At 45.2% G+C, this 19,997-nt stretch overlaps 1 protein-coding gene across 1 annotated transcript in view; it reads right to left on the bottom strand.

Annotated features, from left to right (window-relative positions):
* The window catches only part of NINL (ninein like), a 176,603-nt gene extending 167,175 nt beyond the window's left edge, over positions 1–9,428 (bottom strand). The window contains exon 1 of the mRNA XM_044918806.1: positions 9,414–9,428. The gene's annotated coding sequence lies outside the window, so the exon portion shown is untranslated. The remainder of the gene's footprint in view (positions 1–9,413) is intronic.
* Between the last annotated feature and the right edge of the window lie 10,569 nt (positions 9,429–19,997).

Genomic DNA, 19,997 nt, shown 5'->3' with positions numbered 1-19,997 from the left:
GGCTCCTCCTCCTAGTCATTCTGTTGATGGGTGTTTGAGGGAATGTACAGAGTCCAAATTATTGACCAGAACCCAAGCAAGATGCACCTGTTTTCTTGGGACCTTAGGGTTGCTGGCCTCTTGTTTTCCCAGCCTGTCTTCTGCGGGAGGGGCCTGCCGCGGTGTTACTCAGGCAACCCTATTTGGGTGGAGTTGCCCTGCGCCCCTGTGGTGGGGGATGGGCTCAGTGGGAATCAGTGTTTGGGGCTTTTGTCCTCTGGCACCTTTCCCTGGCAGCTTTCCACATCACTTCTGAGAGTCAGAGCAGAAGAGACCGTTTCCAACCCTCTGCCTCAGAGCAGAGAGATCACAGTCTGTTCTTCAGTGAGCTCTCCAGGCCACACTGTCTCCGTTTCTGTCCGTGCTGCTATAAACTGCAGCGTCCTGGGTTGTGATCCCCTCCGCAGCGCCCTTAGTCCTGCCTCCAGGTTGGGGCACGTCTCTGCCCTTTTTTGCTTCTAAAACCACCAGCCGCTCCCAGTTCACAGGCGGGCGACTCCGCCGCTCCGGGTTTCCGTCCCGGGGGCTGCAGTTTGCAGGCGCGACCCTGCCGCCCTGGGTTTCCACCCCTGGGGCTGCCCTAAAGTCCTTTCCCCGCTGCTACTGGTCTGCGAGTCTGTGCCCGTCCACAGCGCGTGAGGCTGTCACTCACTGGCGGTGTAGGATCCCCACGGCCAGGCACCCTCCCACTGCCGTTTATCCTCCGATATCTGCCCGCGGAATCACGGCTCCTTGCTTCGTACCTCAGAACCAACCGCCTGGGCGCCTGGGTGGCTCAGCTGGTTAAGCGACTGCCTTTGGCTCCGGTCATGATCCTGGAGTCCCGGGATCGAGTCCCGCATCGGGTTCCCTGCTCAGCAGGGAGTCTGTTTCTCCCTCTGACCATCCCCCCTCTCATGCTCTATCTCATTCCCTGTCTCAAATAAATAAATAAAATCTTATAAAAAAACAAAAACCAACCACCTGCGATATTCTGTTTGTAGAGATCCAGATCTTCTTACATCTCAGGCTGGTTTCGTGGGTGCTCAGAATGGCCTGGTAGATATCCAGCTCAATTCCGGGGACCAGTTGAAATAGGGTCCCCTACTCCTCCGCCATCTTTCCCCCCTCTCTACACATATTTAAAAGTCCACAGACACTCTGAGAAACAAACTGAGGGTTCTAGAGGGGAGGGGGGTGAGGGGATGGGTTAGCTTGGTGATGGGTATTAAAGAGGGCACATATTGAATGCAGCACTGGGTGTTATATGTAAACGATGAATCATGGAACACTACATCAAAAACCAATAATGTAATGTATGGTGACATAACATAATAAAATTAAAAAAAAAAAAAAACCTTAAGGGAAAAAAAAAGTCCACAGAATCCAACAGTGGGTTGAAGATTTTGGGTTTCTACTTCTAAAGAATGAGGCTGCTGTGAAGGTCAGTGTCAACAGCAACAACTCAATGGCCATAAAGCAGATTCAGAATTGCCAAGAACTAATAATCTTCAATGTAGATGAAACACGGCAGTCCAAGAACCAGGCCCTGGGGAAATCACCGTATTTTGCTATTGCAGTTGCTTGAAGTCCATGCCAAACAAAATAAACTAAAATAAAACATAATCCTGGACTGATGCAAAATAACACTTGGGATGGAACCCTTTTCAAGTCTGACACACAGGGGGCTCAAGAGCTCATGAGACTTGACGCACTGCCACAGAAGTTTCCAACATTGCAGTGACTGGTGGCCCCAGTGCAGAGAGGAGCTCAGGAGCACCAGGCTACTTCAAGTTCTATGAAATGCACCTGTGCCCGGCAGTCCCTTTGAGCATCCAGTGTACAAATCAACCCCACCTTGACTCACCCCAGAACTAGACCCAGAACAGGAAAGAAATCTGGGAGCAAGTGCTAGGAGTCAAGAAGCAGGAGCCTGGCCACACACCTGTCCTTCATTGACCTATGAGCTCAGGGTTGTCTGCCTAACGGGAATCAGCTCTTTGAATGATTACAGTATAAGAGTCTTTTTAAAAAGCTCTCCCATTTAAATCACAGAATTTCAGAGTTTTATTGTACCTTAAGTTGTCTCGTCCATTATCTTAATAGACTTGGGAAGCCATTCTCACTTAACAAATGGAGAAAACGAGGCACAAACATTTGGAGCCCAAAGACACTTCAAGAAATGGGCAGCACTAAAACTAGTATCTGTCCTGTGGTGAGACTGGGTGAGGGCCTCACACCGACTCATCTCCCTCATACACTCTTCCCATGGGGTCATTCCTAGGCCATCATTGGCTAAAAATCAGGTTTCCACTCCCTGAGACAGGAAACACAAAGGAAGAGCAGTTGGAGTGCTGGAGGTGAAGACAGAAATCCAGCTGGAATGTGTTGAGTTTGAAATATCTATGAGGCACGGAAGGGGAATGAGCAAAGGCAGCTGGATGTCTGGCCTACTCTGAAGCATTAGGGAACGAAAATGCTATACACAAGAAACTACTGGAAGGACTATCTTTTTTCCCACTTCTTCAGACAACAAAGCCAGAGAAAATACCACAGTTCATCAAATCCAAGATGCCACTGATTCTAAAAACCAATGACTAAAAAAAGAAAAACTGTTGTTAAAATCTGACACAATACTAAAATAGCATGGATTGCAAGATGCATCCCAAATTCAGAGACATTGTAACATGGGGGAAAAAAAGGTATTTAGATTGCAGTGAATACAGAGTAGACATCTGTTTTTGCAACTTTTCTATAAACTTGAAATTATATCAGAATAAAAAGTTACAAAAACAGTACAGAGAATTCCCAAATACCTTTACCCAGGGAGCTTCACCAATTGTTTTCACTTTGCCCCATTCATCATGCGCATTGTATCAGTTTCTCTCCCCACCCTTCTCCTTCGTTCTCTCAGATTGTTTCATACTTTGTGCCCTCCTCTCTCTAAATATCTCAGTATGCACTTACCAAACTCAAGGACATGGTGACAACAGAATGATCAAACTCAGGAAATGTGACACTGATATTATACTATTGTCTATTCCATCATTCACATTCAAATTTTGTCCACTGTCCCAATAATGTCCTTTATAGCTCTTCTACCCCCTTCTTGGCTCCATTCCAGGGTCAAGTAGCATATACAGGTGTCAGGTCCCTTTAGTCCTCTTTCAACTAGAATAGTTGCTCAGTCTTTGTGTTTCTTGACCTTGAAATGTTTGAAGAGTACAAAGGTCAGTTAGTTACTCTGCAGAACATCACATAAACAGGAGTTTGTCTGATGTCTCCACACACAGAGTCAGGCTATGAGGGGAATACCCTCAGGGTGAGGTGGGTGAGGTAGTGTCCTTCTCCGTACCTCTCTTCAAGAAGGCCCAGTGATGTCTCTTTCAGGTGACCTTAACTTTGATCACTTAGTTAGGATGGCATCCACAGCAGGGCAATTACCTTTTATAAGAATGTGAATTATGAGAATTTTTTTTAGAGATTTTATTTACCTAGGGGCGCCTGGGTGGCTCAGTCAGTTAAACATCTGCCTTTGGCTCAGGTCATGATCTCAGGGTCCTGGGATCAAGCCCTGCATCGGGCTCCTTGCTCAGTGGGGAGCCTGCTTCTCCCTCTCCCTTCGCCCCTCCCCACCCCATTCTCTCTCTCTCTCTCAAATGAATAAATAAAATCTTTTTCTTTTTAAAAATTTTATTTATTTATTTGACAGAGAGAAAGACAGCAAGAGCAGGAACACAAGCAGAGGGAATAGGAGAGGGACAAGCAGGCTTCCTGGCGAGCAGGGAGCCCAATGTGGGGCTTGATCCCAGGACCCTGGGATCATGACCGGAGCCAAAGGCAGACGCTTAACTGAGCCACCCAGGCGCCCTAATAAATAAAATCAAAAAAAGATTGTATTTATTTATTTAGAGAGTGCAGGCATGTGGCGGGGGGGGTGTCAGAGGGAGAGAGAATTTCAAGCAGACTCTGCTGAGCACGGAGCCGGACTCAGTGTTTGATCCCAGGACCCCGAGATCATGACCTGAGCCAAAATCAAGAATCAGATGTTCAACTGACTAAACCACCCAGGAGCCCCGAATTACGAGAATTTTCAGTAGTAAAATCTACAAACAATAATGTCTTACTTTATGTGTACAATGTGAAATAATAAAAATTCAAAAAGAATTTAAAATGTGTCAAGAACTGCTTAATTTTAAGCATTTTTGCCACAGAGCAGGCCTGGCTAAGTTTGAGTTAGGCAGGACTCCTGCAAGGATCCTATTTGAAGCTGTTTTCTGAGGAGTGCTACTGGCAGTGAGAACAGGCCACTAATATAGATCGTGGGGTTTAGAAATTGGGCATCTAGGTTTCTGGCCAAGTCAGAAGGCAAACTCGCTCTGTTACTTCCCTTTATTTAGGTCCTTGGGGAGTGGTGACCTCACTGAAGTCAGACCACAAAATCAGTCAGCTGAACCCAGGGAACTAACTGGCTGAGCTACAGTCAGCCCTTAGGAATTGGCTTCCTTGGGGCAGAAGGTACTACCTTCCCTGTTATCATGGGGAGAATGAACTCTCAGTTTTTCCCCCATCCACGTGGGGACACACAGCGCCCTGTGTATGCAGGGAGGAGGCTCATCTGTCCTGTAGTCTCTCCTCAGCTGGGGACCGGGTGGTACTGCCCACTCTTGCCCAGTTTTGTCCATGTTCATGAACACAGCCAAAAGCCTGGAAGCCACATGGACTGGCAGTACTAGCCCCTCCCTCCTCGGGCCACCTGACTAGAGCCAGGGCAGGTAAAGATGTTGTAGATACCTCGAGCTCGCCCTAGGGTATGGCAACCTGCTGTCAAAGTCTGACTGAGCAGACCACTCTATTGATTTTTAAATAATGTGTAACTGTTTATGAAATTCCTGTGCCCTTAAGCTAAGCCCCAAATCAGTGACTGTTTAATTACATTAGTTGATGTTGGTTCTTATGTTTATGGTCTGATGCCATCTGTGACCCTGAGGGAGACCCCACAGGCCGCCGGTGTGAATGGCACTCCTAGGAGGTTGCCCTGGCAGGACCACAGGACGGCTGGCAGAGGCTACAGCCCCAATTCCAACATCAGACTCATCTTTTTAATGTTATTTCCTTGGGCATGCACACCCATGACATCTACCAATGCAAAGCACAATTATGCTTAACATGGAATTTGAGTTGCCGATTCCCTTACCTCTCACTCACTTTACACATCTAGACAGATCGTGTAAGTCACAACTTTTTATCAGCACTGAAAACTCCTGACTTTCTTTTTAATGTACAGAAATGATCTAGTCGCTGAGGCAGTGATATATGGTAGAAATCCCACATGCTAGGAGGCATAGGATCTGCAGAGAGCCTATCCAGATCCTGGTGCCACGGGATTCTGAGCATAACCCCATCTTCAGGATGGGGACAAGAGCATGCCCTGGTGCAGCAGACTCACTATGAGCACTACATGGAAGAATTTACCAAAAGCAGAGAACAGAGTGAGTGCACAATTTAAAAACAAATCACCAAAAAAATTTTAAAAGTTTAAAAAATTAAAAAAATAAATAAAATAAAATCACCAAGAGAAAAGGGCTCCATTTCTGACAACCAGCATAGCCAGCCCACAAGCCATACAGAGGGCCCAGGGGACGCACTCCACCTGTGTGGTGAGCCACACAGCCCTCTAGTGACCAGGTACCCAAAACCTGCGCTCCCACAGCCCCCATGCGCCCTGCCTCCATGGAGTAGCTGCAGGGAAGTGTGGAGCCTATCACAGACCAAGGTGGCGTAGGCCCCCTTCCAGCTGGTGACTGATTCAATGGCCCAGAAGCCAACGACGCAGAGGCCACTGGGTGTGTTACTCCTCATTCTTAGAGTCACAGAAGCCACCCTCCCTCTTCCTCCAGATGTGAGACAGCTACCACCAACATGACAATGTGCAAAAAAGGGGCAGCCTGGGCCCCCAAATACTGGTTCAGCCGCTGGAACAACCCATCCTGAAGTGCTATACTTTCCTTCCGGACTTCCTTTCTGTTTAAGCCAAGACTGAGTTGGGTTTTCCATCACTGGTAGCTAAAAATATCCCAACTGATAGACATCCACAAATGTAAAATTCTTAACTGAAAACTTAAAAAAACTAGACATTGGGAAGAATGATTTCCCTTCAGATCTTTAACGGTAACAATAAATGATGTTCACTTTGACAAACTCCCAACACACCAAAATTTTAACTTATTAATAAAGAAGATCCCAGAATAAAATAACTGGGTTATAAGAGCCTGTGTCACATCATTAAAGGATCTGCTGGTTTCCTCTCATGAAATACAAAATAAGTCGGGGCGCCTGGGTGGCTCAGTCAGGTAAGGCTTCGGCTCAGGCCATGATCCCAGGGTCCTGGGATCGAGCCCCTTGTCAGGCTCCCTAGCGCGCAGGGAGCCTGCTTCTCCCCTCCTCTCTGCTTCTAGTCTTAACTCTGTCTCTCTCTCTCTCTCAAATAAATAAATAAAATCTTTGGGGAAAAAAAAAGAAATACAAAATAAGTCAATGCACAAAAGCTGGCATATGCCAGCGCTTCTCAAACTTGAGTGCATTAGAATTACCCAGAGGGTGTTGGTTTATTTGAGAAACAAATGATTTCAACTCAAGGGAGACCATGTACCAGTCTTTGAGAAACAAGAAGCCATTATGTTGAAGTTTAAGGAAGGACAATCCGGGGTTGAGGGAAACAGATGAGTACAACCAGGAAGCGCCAGCTACATGCTCTAACTTCACCAAGATTTTACAAACACAGAACACCGTCCAAAAGACTCCTCCATTCCTGTGTTCACAGAAAGCAACATTCAAAATCCTTTGGTGGAAAAGTCTCACCAGGAGGCTCAAGGTTACCCTAAGGATGGGGGGAGGAAAGCCTTCTGCTACTGCAGCCCTCCAAATAGCTCCAGGTAGAATCTGACCCAAAGTTTTGGCTTCCTGCTTGTGATTAACCAAATCTCTGGCCTTGAGCCTGAATTCTTAATTTGTACTTGAAGCCAAGGTCTCAGCTAAGCCCAAATCTTAAGTCTAGTTACAGCCACTGCCATTCAACCTTTTACAAAATGACCACGGAATTGAGAGCTAAGTGGCTGTGGCCCTGGAGTTGCCCCTCAAGGTCAGAGGGCACTGTTCCCTCCAGTCCGGAGCCACACCATGCCCCTGACTGCCCCTTTGAAACTTCCAGCTCAAGGTGTGAGACCAGGACACTGTGTTTCTGCCTCCTTATTCTAGTCCTTTCTTGAGCCAGGGAAGGAGAGAGAGATCTAGCAGCCGCCTGCTCCTGGTAAAATCCAGAGGTAAGTGTCCAAGGTAGAAAGAATATGGTCAGAGGGATCTCTCACATGTCCAAATTTCAAACACCACATATGCCATCTTCCCCAAAAAAGGAGCCCCCACCAACCAGTACTTAAAACCACTCACCATAAAAGGGCAGGATCTGAATACTTTGAAAACTTACAGTTAGAACTTTGCAACACTTCTGTTACTCTATTTTCTACCACCAAATGTTCATGAGGACTAAGGACCAGAACAAAGGACACACCAACACTAAAGGATTTCCAACATGCTATTAGCAAATGACTGTCAGTTCACCCATCTCTGAGCAGCCCTGTAAACCACAATGTATGAAGATAAATAAGGGTTAGAGGAAAAAAAACAGTTTTCCATCAAAGATTATATAAAGTCCTCAACTGAAAAAATGCTGAAACCCTACCTTTTGCTCTATAAAATGTTCTGTTTCTAATTTGATGGTGTTAAATGTTATCTCAAGTTCCGGTTCTTCGGAGAAGGTTATTTCCTCATTCTGCAAAAATGTTTATCCTCTATTTCTTATTGAATCTGAACTATATATAAACACACAAGACCCATTTTTATTTGCTAGTACAGAATAGTTCAGTCTGTAATAGTTTAAGCCACTAATACAGATATAAATCAAACAGAAAAGGGACAGCATGGTGGTACACTACTTATCTAAATGCCTTAGCACTTTTCTTTAATATACAGACTCTTGCACACAGTTCATAAAACTGTGAGACTGCTCAGTGTTCTGTTTAACAAATTAGTTTTAACTACCTTTTTTTGTTTTTTAATTTTCTGCTTTGAAATATATTCTAAGTCCAATGTGGAAAACTTGGAAATCCCAGTAAAGGCCTCTAAGAAAAACACAAGGTCACCCATAATCCCTCCCTCCTACTTGACAGTGCTGGAGGTGAAACCTTAAGCATCACTCGACCTTCTCCAAGCCCTCCAGCTCCACAGTTCTTGCCCTGACACCCCCCCCCCCCCCCCCCCCCCCCCACTTTTTTGCCCCCCCCCCCCCCCCCCCCCCCCCCCCCACTGTTGGATGGCTTGGCCTAAGTCTCCAGAGCACGATTTATGAGTGTAAAACACCCAAAGAGACTGGACAGACTCCTACGTGGGATTTGTGACTGAGCCCACCGATGGGAGGAAAGGGATGATCCTGCTGAACAACTAGTACAACATATAAAACTTGCAACAGACTATTTTCAGTCCCTGAGAGTAGCATATTATTTCAAACAATTTTCCCAAGTGCAAACTCGTGACACAACCAAAGGAAGCAGGTACATCCTAAAAAGTTTTATACGGAGGGATGCAATCTTACCATTCTGTGGATTAAGTGGCCTGCTCAGAGGAACCCGGCCTCGCGCTCTGCGGGTGAAGGGGGAGGCAGAGGGACCTGGCACCGTGGGTGATCCAGGAGCCCGGGTGCCTGGGAGCTGCGCGCGTCCCTGGAACAAAGTCGGCGGCCTCGGCTCATGCTCGACCCACCATTTAACCTCCGCGTCATCAGTGAGGACCACAGCCCTCGCCCCGATCCTGATAGCACGCCGGGAGTTTAGCGTCCAACTCAGCAGAGGGGCCAGAAAGCTGCAAACTCGTTGCGAGGACCACGCACACTGCGGGAACGGCAGCGACTGTAGGACCTGGTTTTCAAAGGTTTAGTGGAGGAGCTGGATTCCCGCGGGACACGTTCTTTTAAAGTGACCCCCCCCCCCCCCCCCCCCCCCCCCGCCTTCCGGGGTGAAGGAAAAAAGCGGCCAGCACGTCAGGCTTACCGAACCCGGGGTCCCATACCCGGCGGCGAAGGGAGGACACGGAACCCGCGCAGGAGGCGGTCCCGGGAGTCGAGGCGAGAGCGGGGGGTGTCGCGGGGTTCGCCCCACGATCCCGCCGCGCCCACAGTCGCAGGGCCCCGGCCCCCCTGGTCCCCACCTGCCGTCTGCCTGGGGCGCAGCCCGGGAGACAGCGAGCCTTTCTTCTCGGCTGCCCCACCCGGGGGGAGCGCGCCCGGGCCCGCCGCATGTGCGGCGGAGGGGCGGGCCCCGCAGCCCCGCCCCAGCCTCGCTCACCTGGGCTGTGGGCGCCTCGGGTCTCCCTCGCGCGCGGGGTACAGGGTCGCAAGCCAAGGCGCTGGCGCGTGCGCGGGGAACCCACGACTGGTCCCGCCGGCCGCTCTTTGTGTCTGGAGGCCCCGACGCCACGCTCAGGCAGCGTCCAAGCGCCGCCTCCTTGTCCTCCCTGCGCCGGGCGCCGCGGGCCCAACCCGAGTGGGGGGGCCGTGTGGGCGGGGCGTGCGGGCGCCGTGTGGGCGGGGGCGTGCGGGCCCGGGAGGGGCGAGCAGGGGCGCGCGTACCCTCTCAGTCAGTCTCCCTCGCCTGCCCTGGGAGTGTAAAGCTGCAGCTTTCTGTTAGCGACGTGTCCATAGTGGTTTGGCTGTTCACAGTCCTTACTCCAGCATCATCTTCTGGGAACACCCCGAAGAGGCAAGCCAGGTAGTAGTAATACCCCAAATTCGCAGGTGAAGGAACCGGAAGACACAAAACTTATGGTTCCTGTCTTCCCGTCATATATCAAATCAAATATTTATTGAGCACGTACTAGTGCCACGCGTCGTCCCTGGGGCTGAGAATGGAGCAGTAACAATGCTGGGAGGGTTGGCCAAATAAAATAAAATCCCTGCCCCTCGTGGAGTTTACACACCGGAATACAATTTAAAAGCTTAAATGAGGGCGCCTGGGTGGCTCAGTCGTCAAGCGTGCCTTCGGCTCAGGTCATGATCCCAGGGTCCTGGGATCTATCCCCGTGTCGGGCTCCCTGCTCAGCAGGAAGCCTGCTTCTCCCTTTCCCACTCCCCCTGCTTCTGTTCCATCTCTTGCTCGCTGTCTCTCTCTGTCAAATAAATAAAATCTTTAAAATAAATAAATAAATAAATAAAAGCTTAAGTGGAATATACAAAAATGTTAGATAGTTATAAATGCCAAAAAGAAGCAAATTAAGAGAGGAGCTTAAGGAGTGCAGGAGGTTGGGCCAGGGAAGTTCAGAGGAACGGTGACATTTTAAGTGAAGACCAAAAAGGAGTGAGGGAGGAAGACAGGCAGCAGTCCCGGGGAACAGTTGGCCAGGCCTTAAGTCTAGAGGATGCCCAGTGAGTTTCTTTGTGGCCAGGAAGAGTGGCAGGGTGAAGAGTGTGGTGTATGAGGCCAAAAAGAAGTGAGAGATGGGCGGAGAGGTAGGTAGGGCCTTGCTGCCCCTTGTAAGGACTTGGTTTCTGCTCAGTGTTCAGTAGAGGGAATTTGTGGTTGGACTTAAAGTCGCTCTAGTCAGTGGGTGAGGGTGAGTGGGGAGAGAGCGAGCAAAGATTGAAGTAGGGAGACCATTAAGAAGTGATGGCAGTAATTGAGAGGTGAAGGTGGCTTGGACCAGGGTGGAGGGGGTGAGGAGTGGTTAGATGAAGGATATTTGGGGTGGTCTGGCAGACAGGAAGTGTCTCCAATTGGAGGTAGATTGTGGGAGAGAGAAAGGGGGACTCCAAGGTTTTGGTGGAAGCAACCACAGTTACTCATTTTATGCTGGGTTCCGAGCACGAGCCAGGCGGAGAGGCAGAGGGAGAAGCAGACTCCCTGCCCAGCAGGGAGCCAGAAGTGGGACTCGATCCCAGGACCCTGTGATCATGACCTGAGCTGAAGGCAGACGCTTAACCAACTGAGCCTCCCAGGTACCCATCTCTTTCTCTCTTAAAGCCCCAAACATCCAACTGTCAACTGGATATTCTACTTCCATGTCCAACAAGCAGTTCCAAATTCTACCAGTCAAATTTCAAACTGAAATACTTATTTTTTCCCCTAAAATATGCTTCTTCGTGTGGATTCCCCATTTGATGAAGGTCACAGCCCTTCTATCTCCTCCTCACATTGACTCAGTTGCTGAGTCCTGTAGTTTTCTGTGTGTTTTCTCTCTCCCTCTCCACCCGCCCCATCCCAGCCACACCTTCCTGGGTCAGGCCCTCCCAGTGCCTCCTGAGGATTGCTAAAGCACTGAAGTCCACTGTCTGTACTTGTGCTCATCACCTCTGTATAGTGGCCAGATGTGCTTTTTTTTTTTTTAAGATTTTGTTTATTTATTTGTCAGAGAGAGACACAGCGAGAGAGGGAACACAAGCAGGGGGAGAAGGCAGAGGGAGAAGCAGGCTTCCCGCGGAGCAGAGGGCCCAATGCGGGGCTTGATCCCAGAACTCTGGGATCATGACCTGAGCCGAAGGCAGATGCTTAACTGACTGAGCCACCCAGGTGCCCCCCCAGATGTGCTTTCTAAAACACACACCTGTGTTGTCTCTATTCTGCCTAAAGCCCTTCAAGGCCTCTACCTGAAATTGTTTAGCAGGTCCTTCCTTCTGAACCTAGCCCTGCCACTTTTCCAGCCCCCCCTCCCCTAGTCCATTCTCATCTAGACTTCAGGCCAGTGGGGCCTTCTCAGTTCTCTGAAAAATGAAAGATAGACCATGGGCTATCTTTTTTCCAAGGCTTTGCAAACCCCCTGGTTACCTCTCAGTCAGCTTCAGCACTCAACACAGAAACTCCCCCACCATGAGTTTGCTCCCTTGCCTCTCCTCCCAGGACCCTCATTTCTATCCAATCTGTGTCACTCTTTACTTTGATAATCTCTTTACTAATTTGCTCTTCTGCTAGTTTTGAGCTCCTATGGGCAAGGGCTATCTTTTTTTTTTTCTTTGCCCCCATGCCTAGAATCCAGCAAGCGTTGTTTGTGATGGCTAGAGGATAGAGTGGGCTATATGGACCTGGGCCGTATTCCTCTTTAACCTTGTTAGCGATGCTTCTCCACCCCTTAGCTCCATCCTTTCATCCCTGATGCAGAAGGGGAAGTCTTACCAGCATGACAGTACATCAGAATGATGAAGTGAGCTGCACGGTGATCTCGCATGAGGAAGGTGTAGGTGTATTTATTTGGTAGGGACTCCACTTTAAAGGATGTGAGGATCTGGGGAAATGTGACTGGTGGGGAGGAGGCCCAATAAAAGCTAGGCTCTGGGGAACAGGGTAGGAAAAGGCGGGGGGAACAAAGGACAAGTGAAAATTGCAACTGCCTGCAAGTGGCAAACTCCACCTAGAGTGAAAGGCAACCGGGGGAGACTAGTAAGTGATGCTCACTTCATGCTCTGGGCTGTGAGGTTTTCCTGACCTGCTCTGAGTGACGCTGGAGCCCTTCTGATGTGCCTGGGACCCCTCCCAGCCAGTGCGGGGGCACAGTGGCAGGCCACACCATGCAGAGGTGGACTAGCTGGGGGATGCATAGCCAAGATCCTGACCAATTCCTTTATGATACTAAGTTCCTGGGGGTGCCTGCTGCAGTAGTGATAAAGAGTCTTTATTCAGAATGATCATGTACCCAGGTAAACATTCTATAACCCTAAGGAGAAAAAAAAAGTGAATAACTGGGATCAACTAGCAGTCTTCAACTCAATTGTAGAAGAATATTCAGGTCTCTTATTTTAAGCCTCACAGCCATTAAAATTACTTTTCTTAAAATAAATAAATATAGGGGCGCCTGGGTGGCTCAGTTGGTTAAGCAACTGCCTTCGGCTCAGGTCATGATCCTGGAGTCCCGGGATCGAGTCCCGCATCGGGCTCCCTGCTCAGCGAGGAGCCTGCTTCTCCCTCTGACCCTCCCCCCTCTCATGTACTCTCTCTCATTCTCACTCTCTCAAATAAATAAATAAATCTTTTTAAAAAAAAATAAATAAATAAATATAAAAGTAAAAAGAATAAAATTATTTTCCTTAGCTTGTTTAAAGCAGGCTACTAAGCATGCCCCCACCCCCACCCTGCTTTTGTCTGCTGCTGTCCTGGGCCAACTGCACAGCTCCAACTACTTGCAGAGCTGAGACTTCTTCCCTAAATATAGCAACCATCACCACCTACTTTCCAGAAATGAAAAGTGTTCTACACACTTCAAAAGGTCTTTTAAGCCAGAGAAAAATGGGAGGACCCAACCCTGGGTGGCTGGGATCAGATAAGACAAGGAAGAAGATAGAGAAGAAAATGTGGGTTCAAGATGCCAGCAATAAACTCAGCTGGAAAAAACAGGCAGGAAGTGATCGGACCTGATATTTTAGCTGGGAAAGGTGGCCAAAGGGCCAGATATAGTTGGCATATAAAAAGAAGTGGTAGCTACAAACTAAATGGAGTTAGAGGCAAAGAGAAATGAAAACCAGAAGTTTCTCCAAGGTTATCTTGCTTAAGTGGAAGGTGAAGTTGCAGTGTTGCCCAATGTCTTAGTGAGACATTAAGTGCGTTCTCCTCACCATGACTTACTAGGGAAGTACTGAGTTATAATTGTCTTATAAACTAAGTATTATGTATAATTAACCAGAGATGGGGCTCAGAAGTAAACTTCAGTGACCTCATTAGAAGCATATCATCTTACCCACAGCCTGGGTGTAGAAGAAAAACAGCAATAGGTCAGCAACTGAAGCTGGGAAAATCCTATTGGATAGTTTGTCTTATCCTACGGTCTCTCATCACATCTACTCATTTTGTTTCCAGAGCATCCTTGATATCATGAGAGACTAATGATGCAAGGGAAAGAAGAATCATTACCTATTCAGGACTCAGTGGGGTTGATGTGACCTTGAGACATGAGAGAGAAAAACCATGGCTCCAGAGTTCTGAAGACCACTCATAAGATGTGCCTTATCATGTTAAAGCCACAGCCCCTGACTCCCAATATTTCTAATTGCATCTCTCTATTTGCTATGACAGAATGACCTTAATCTTCCCCAAACCGGCTTCAATATGTATTCCTTTCCTCAAGGTCTTTGATGACTCCACATTCACTAGATGGTGGAACCCAGATTCACTGACCCGCATCCAGAATCCTTTAGACATCCCAGCTCACCTTTCCAACTTCTCCTCTCACTTGCATCATGAACCCCTGGCTCTGTGTATGAGCTGCCTCTTGAGAGTGCCCTCTGTGCTGTTGCCTTTGTGTTTTTGACATGACTCGCCTCCTTTCTAACTACTTAAGTCTATTTATTCATCAGGGTTGTGCTCAAATCTGGCCACTACTGAGAAGACCCCCACAGTGCCCGCTGTCTGCCCTACCCATTGACTAAGCAGTCCTACTCTGCTGTGTGCCATTCATTCTGATGTCTGATCTGTTACTTAAGTCTTGTGTCTCTGTCTGAAGTTCCTCTGGTAGGTCCTTCTTGTTTGAGTCCCAATTAGATTGTAAATGCCTACACTAAGACATGATGGGTGGGGGGTGTAGTACAAAGCCTGGCAAAAGTAAAGATTCATTGTTTTATTGAATTCTAGTGTCAATTTTATGTTTCTGATGATCATTTCAATTAATGTGGAATGGAAAAGCATAGCTTTTCTCTGTGATATAAACATCCTAATTTTTCTTAAATAGCCTATCATGAAATTGCCATCTATAAATTCCAGTGTGATGTAGGGAGTTGAGAAATGTCAGCATACCCTCGGATGGCTAGGCTTTGACAGATGACCACAGAACACTGCATTTGTTTCACAGTGTTGTTAATTCACATTCATTTTCCACAGTCATTTCAATTCACAGTAACAACAACAATCACATGATTTAAGAAAGAACTCTTTTTTAATGGACTTTTATCCTTTAATGGAAACATGTGCCATATTCAGGTTCTTAGAACATTTCCTGGGAGTCATGGCTAAGTGCTGACCTCAGCACATTTAGAAAATACTTTCATTTGTGGATGTTGTTGCTTCATTACCCTTTGGTAAGTGTTGACAATTCACATATGCCCAATTTAACTCAGTCTGAATATATTTGACCCTTTTAGCAAATTCCACTTTTCTTCTTTTAATAAGAATTTATTATTTTGGAATAACTTTAAATTTATAGAATAGTTGCAAAGATAGTGAAGAGTTCCCATATATCTCTCATCCAGTTTCCCTTAATATTAAGATCTTACACAACCATGGTTCAATGATCAGAATCAGGTGATTAGCTACAAATGACACCACTGTTAGCTAAACTCCAGACTTTATTTTGATCTCAGCAATGTTTCCACTAAGGTCCTTTTTCTTTTCCAAGATCCGAATCAACATTTCAAATGGCATTCAGTCATTATGTCTCCTCAGTCTCTTCTGGTCTGTGGCACTTTCCTAGACTTTCCTTGCTTTTCATGACCCTGACAGTTATGAGGAGCACTGGTCAGGCATTTCATAGAATGTCCCTCAGTTCAGGCTTGTCTGATGTTTTCTAATGATTTTGACTGGTGTTATGGGTTCTGGGAAGAACCACAGAGATGAAATGCCTTTCCCATAGCATCATATCCAGGGGTACCTGACATTCCCTGAACATTATTGATGATGTTAACCTTTTAGTTCATGTGGTGTCTGCCAGATCTCTCTACTGCAAAGTTGACATTTTTTCTTTACATACTCTGATCTTGGGAAGCAAGTTACTAAATCCAGCCTCCATTCAAGAAGAGGAGGACTAAATTCCACCTCTTAGAGAGGGGAGGATCTACATATATTTTTTATTTATTCATCAATCATTTACTTACATCACTGTGGACTCATGTATATTTACTTTATACTCTCAGTTATAATCTAATGCTGCATTATTTATTTTGTTGTTCACATTTTCTCAGCTTTGGCCATTGGGAGCTCTTTCAGATTGGCTTCTGTGTCCCTTTGACATGCACCATTCTTTTGTTTTTGCAACACTTCCTTAGATGTACCAGGCTTAGCTTATACTTTCTCTGCCTCAGCCTAGTATCAATCATGTTTCCAAGGAAGCCTGGTTCCTTTCACTGGAGAATGGTAGTTAGAAACCAAGATCTGGGTAAAAATGTGCTCATTGCTATTGGGGATGTCACTGCTTCTTGGCACTCTGAGAACGTAGTTTTAGGAAATGTATTAAGTATGCTGATCCATGTATACACACATAGTTACAAAATCTATCTACCTACCTACCTGTCTCTTTATCTATGTATCTATCTATCTATTTCTGTCTACCTATTAAATTGATCATGAGTTTCTAGATCAAGCATTCTACCCTTGCTTCTTTGTAACTTCTTTCTTTGTAAGAAACCTGACTCCTAATACCTACCATTTACTTACTTATTTCTTCAACTCTAGTATAGATGTAAATTACTTTCAGAATTGTTAATCCATACCCCTGTAAGAAACAATTTACAAGATTGTATGCAGTGTTTAATGTACAATTCTTTAGGCTCACAATTTCTAGTCAAAATACTAGTTTTCAAAGTTACCTGGGCCAGCTCTTTTTTTCCTTACCTCCTTCAGTGAGGTTATATCATACATTTGTATTACAGTTAGATTCATTTGTCACGTCGCTTCTCGGCCTTTTGGCTAAGATCATGTGTAGATTCATTTGTCACAGTCTGCTTTCCATGTTGGGTGCGCAACATCCTTGTTGATTATTCTTTTAATTTGCATACAGTAAAACTCATGCTGTATGAAATTGACAAATGTATAGTATCATCATATATCTACCATTCTAGTGCCATACACAACAGTTTTATCATCCTAAAAGTTCCTCTGTGTGTTTTCTTTGCAGTTAACTGCTCCTCTCTCCCCCAATCCTTGGCAACTATTGATCTGTTTTCCATCTGTAAAGTTTTTCTTTTTCCAAAATGTCATATGAATGGAATCATATAATATGTAAGCTTTGGGGTTTGACTTCTGCAACATGAATTTAAGATTCATCCATGTTGTTATATGTATCAGTAGCTCATTTCTTTTAATTGTTAAATCGTATTCCATTGTATGAATGTTCCACAGTTTGTTTATCCATTCACCTGTGAAAGGACACCTTGGTTACTTCCAGTTTATGGTGATTATAAATAGAGCTACTATAAATATTTCCGTAAAAGTTTGTTTTTTTTGTTTGAACATAAGTTTTCTATTTACTTTGATAAATAACTGTGAGTGAGGTTGCTGGATTGTGTAAGACTCTGTTTAATGATATGCTATGTTGCCAAACTGCTTTCCAAAGTGGCTGTACCATTTTGCATTCCCTGTCAGCATTTGGTGGTGGTGTATTTTATTTTAGCCATTCTAATAGGGTCTGTTTTCTTTCTTTTCTTTTTTAAATTTAAACTCAGTTAATTAACATATAGTATATTATTAGTTTCAGAGGTAGAGTTCAGTGATTCATCAGTTGCATATAACACCCAATGCACATTACATCATGTGCCTACTTAATACTCATCACCCAGTTACCTCATCCCCCCACCTGCCTCCCCTCTAGCAACCCTCAGTGTGTTTCCTATAGTTGAGTCTCTTTTTTTTTTTTAAAGATTTTATTTATTTATTTGAGAGAGAGAATGAGAGAGAGAGCACATGAGAGGGGGGAGGGTCAGAGGGAGAAGCAGACTCCCTGCTGAGCAGGGAGCCCGATGTGGGACTTGATCCTGGGACTCCAGGATCATGACCCGAGCCAAAGGCAGTCACCCAACCAACTAAGCCACCCAGGCACCCTATAGTTGAGTCTCTTATGGTTTGTCTCCCTCTCTGATTTCATCTTATTTTATTTTTCCCTCCCTTCCCCTTTGATCCTCTGTTTTGTTTCTTAAATTCCACATGTGATTGAAATAATATATTTGTCTTTCTTTTATGGTAGAAATGGTAGATATGGTAGTAAATGGTAGATATTTGTCTTTCTTTCTGATAAATGGTAGATATTGGGAGCCAGGTTTCTTACCTTCAGAGAAAGGAGTTACAAAGAAGCAAGGATAGGTAGAATGCTAGCATGAAGCTTGAGGTGTTGGATTTAAGCTGGGGACATCAGTAGAAACTCATGATCAATTTAATAGGTAGAGATAGATAGATATACAGATAGATGTATAGATAGTTGAGGACATAAATGTAGAAGCTTACACCAAAGCTTATATATTATATGATCCCATTCATGTGAAATTGACTATTTTGTTTAGCATAATACCCTCTAGTTCCATCCATGTCATTGGAAACAGTAAGATTTCTTTTTTTTTTTTTTTTTTGATGGGTGAGTAATAATCCATTGTATATATATACCACATCTTCTTTATCCATTCATTTGTCAGTGGGCTCTTTCCATTATTTGGCTATTGTGGACATTGGTCCTATAAACACTGGGGTGCAGGTGCCCCTTGGGATCACTATGCTTGTATCCTTTGGGTAAATACCTAATAGTACAATTGCTGGGTGGAAGAATAGCTCTATTTTTAGCTTTTTGAGGAACCTCTATATTGTTTTCCAGAGTATCTGTACCAGCTTGAATTCCCACCAGTAGTGTCTGAGGGTTCCCCTTTTTCCACATCCTTGCCAACATCTGTTGCTTCCTGACTTGTTAATTTTAGCCATTCTGACTGGTGTGAGGTGGTATCTCATGGTGGTTTTGATTTGTATTTCCCTGATGGCTAGTGATGTTCAACATTTTTTCATGTGTCTGTTGGCCATTTGTATGTCTTCTTTGGAGAAATGTCTATTCATGTCTTCTGCCCAATTCTTGACTGGATTATTTCCTTTGGGGTGTTGTGTTTGATAAGTTCTTTTAAATTTTAGATACTAGTCCTTTGTCTGATATGTCGTTTGTGAATATTTTCTCCCATTCTGTAGATTGTCTTTTAGTTTTGCTTACTGTTTCCTTTGCTGTGCAAAAGCTTTTTACCTTGATGAAGTCCCAATAGTTCATTTTTGCTTTTGTTTCCCTTGCCTTTGGAGACATGTCTTGCAAGAAGTTGCTGCGACTGAGGCCTAAGAGGTTGCTACATGTGTTCTTCTCTATGATCTTGATGGATTCCTGTCTCACATTTAGGTCTTTCATCCATTTTGAATTTATTTTTGTGTATGGTATAAGGAAGGGTCCAGTTTCATTCTTCTGCATGTGGCTGTCCAAATTTCCCAACACCATTTGTTGAAGAGACTGTCTTTTTTCCATTGGATATTCTTTTCCTGCTTTGTTGAAGATTAGTTGACCACAGAGTTGAGGGTTCATTTCTGGGTTCTCTATTCTGTTCCATTGATCTATGTGTCTGTTTTTGTGCCAGTATCATGCTGTCTTGATTATTACAGCTTTGTAATATAGCTTAAAGTCTGGCATTCTGATGCCACAAGCTTTGGTTTTCTTTTTCAACATTCCTCTGGCTATTCGGGGTCTTTTCTGGTTCCATACAAATTTTAGGATTATTTGTTCCAGCTCTTGAAATTGTCGATGGTATTTTGATAACAATTGCATTGAATGTGTAGATTGCACTGGGTAGCATAGACATTTTAACAATATTGATTCTTCCAATCCATGAGCAAGGAATGTTTTTCCATTTCCTTCTGTCTTCCTCGATTTCTTTCATAAGTGTCCTATAGTTTTCTTCTTTTTTTTTTTTAAAGATTTTATTTATTTATTTGACAGAGAGAGCACATGAGAGGGGGGAGGGTCAGAGGGAGAAGCAGACTCTCGTGCGGGACTCGATCCCGGGACTCCAGGAGCCAAAAGGCAGCCACTTAACCGACTGAGCCACCCAGGCGCCCCCTATAGTTTTCTGAGTACAGATCCTTTACCTCTTTGGTTAGGTTTATTCCTAGGTATCTTATGGTTTTTGGTGCTATTCTAAATGGGATTGATTCCTTATTTCTCTTTCTTATTTC

This window comes from Neomonachus schauinslandi, chromosome 10, assembly GCF_002201575.2.
Source record: "Neomonachus schauinslandi chromosome 10, ASM220157v2, whole genome shotgun sequence".
Classification (NCBI taxonomy): Eukaryota; Metazoa; Chordata; class Mammalia; order Carnivora; family Phocidae; genus Neomonachus; species Neomonachus schauinslandi.
This window is presented reverse-complemented; position numbering and strand designations above follow the sequence as displayed.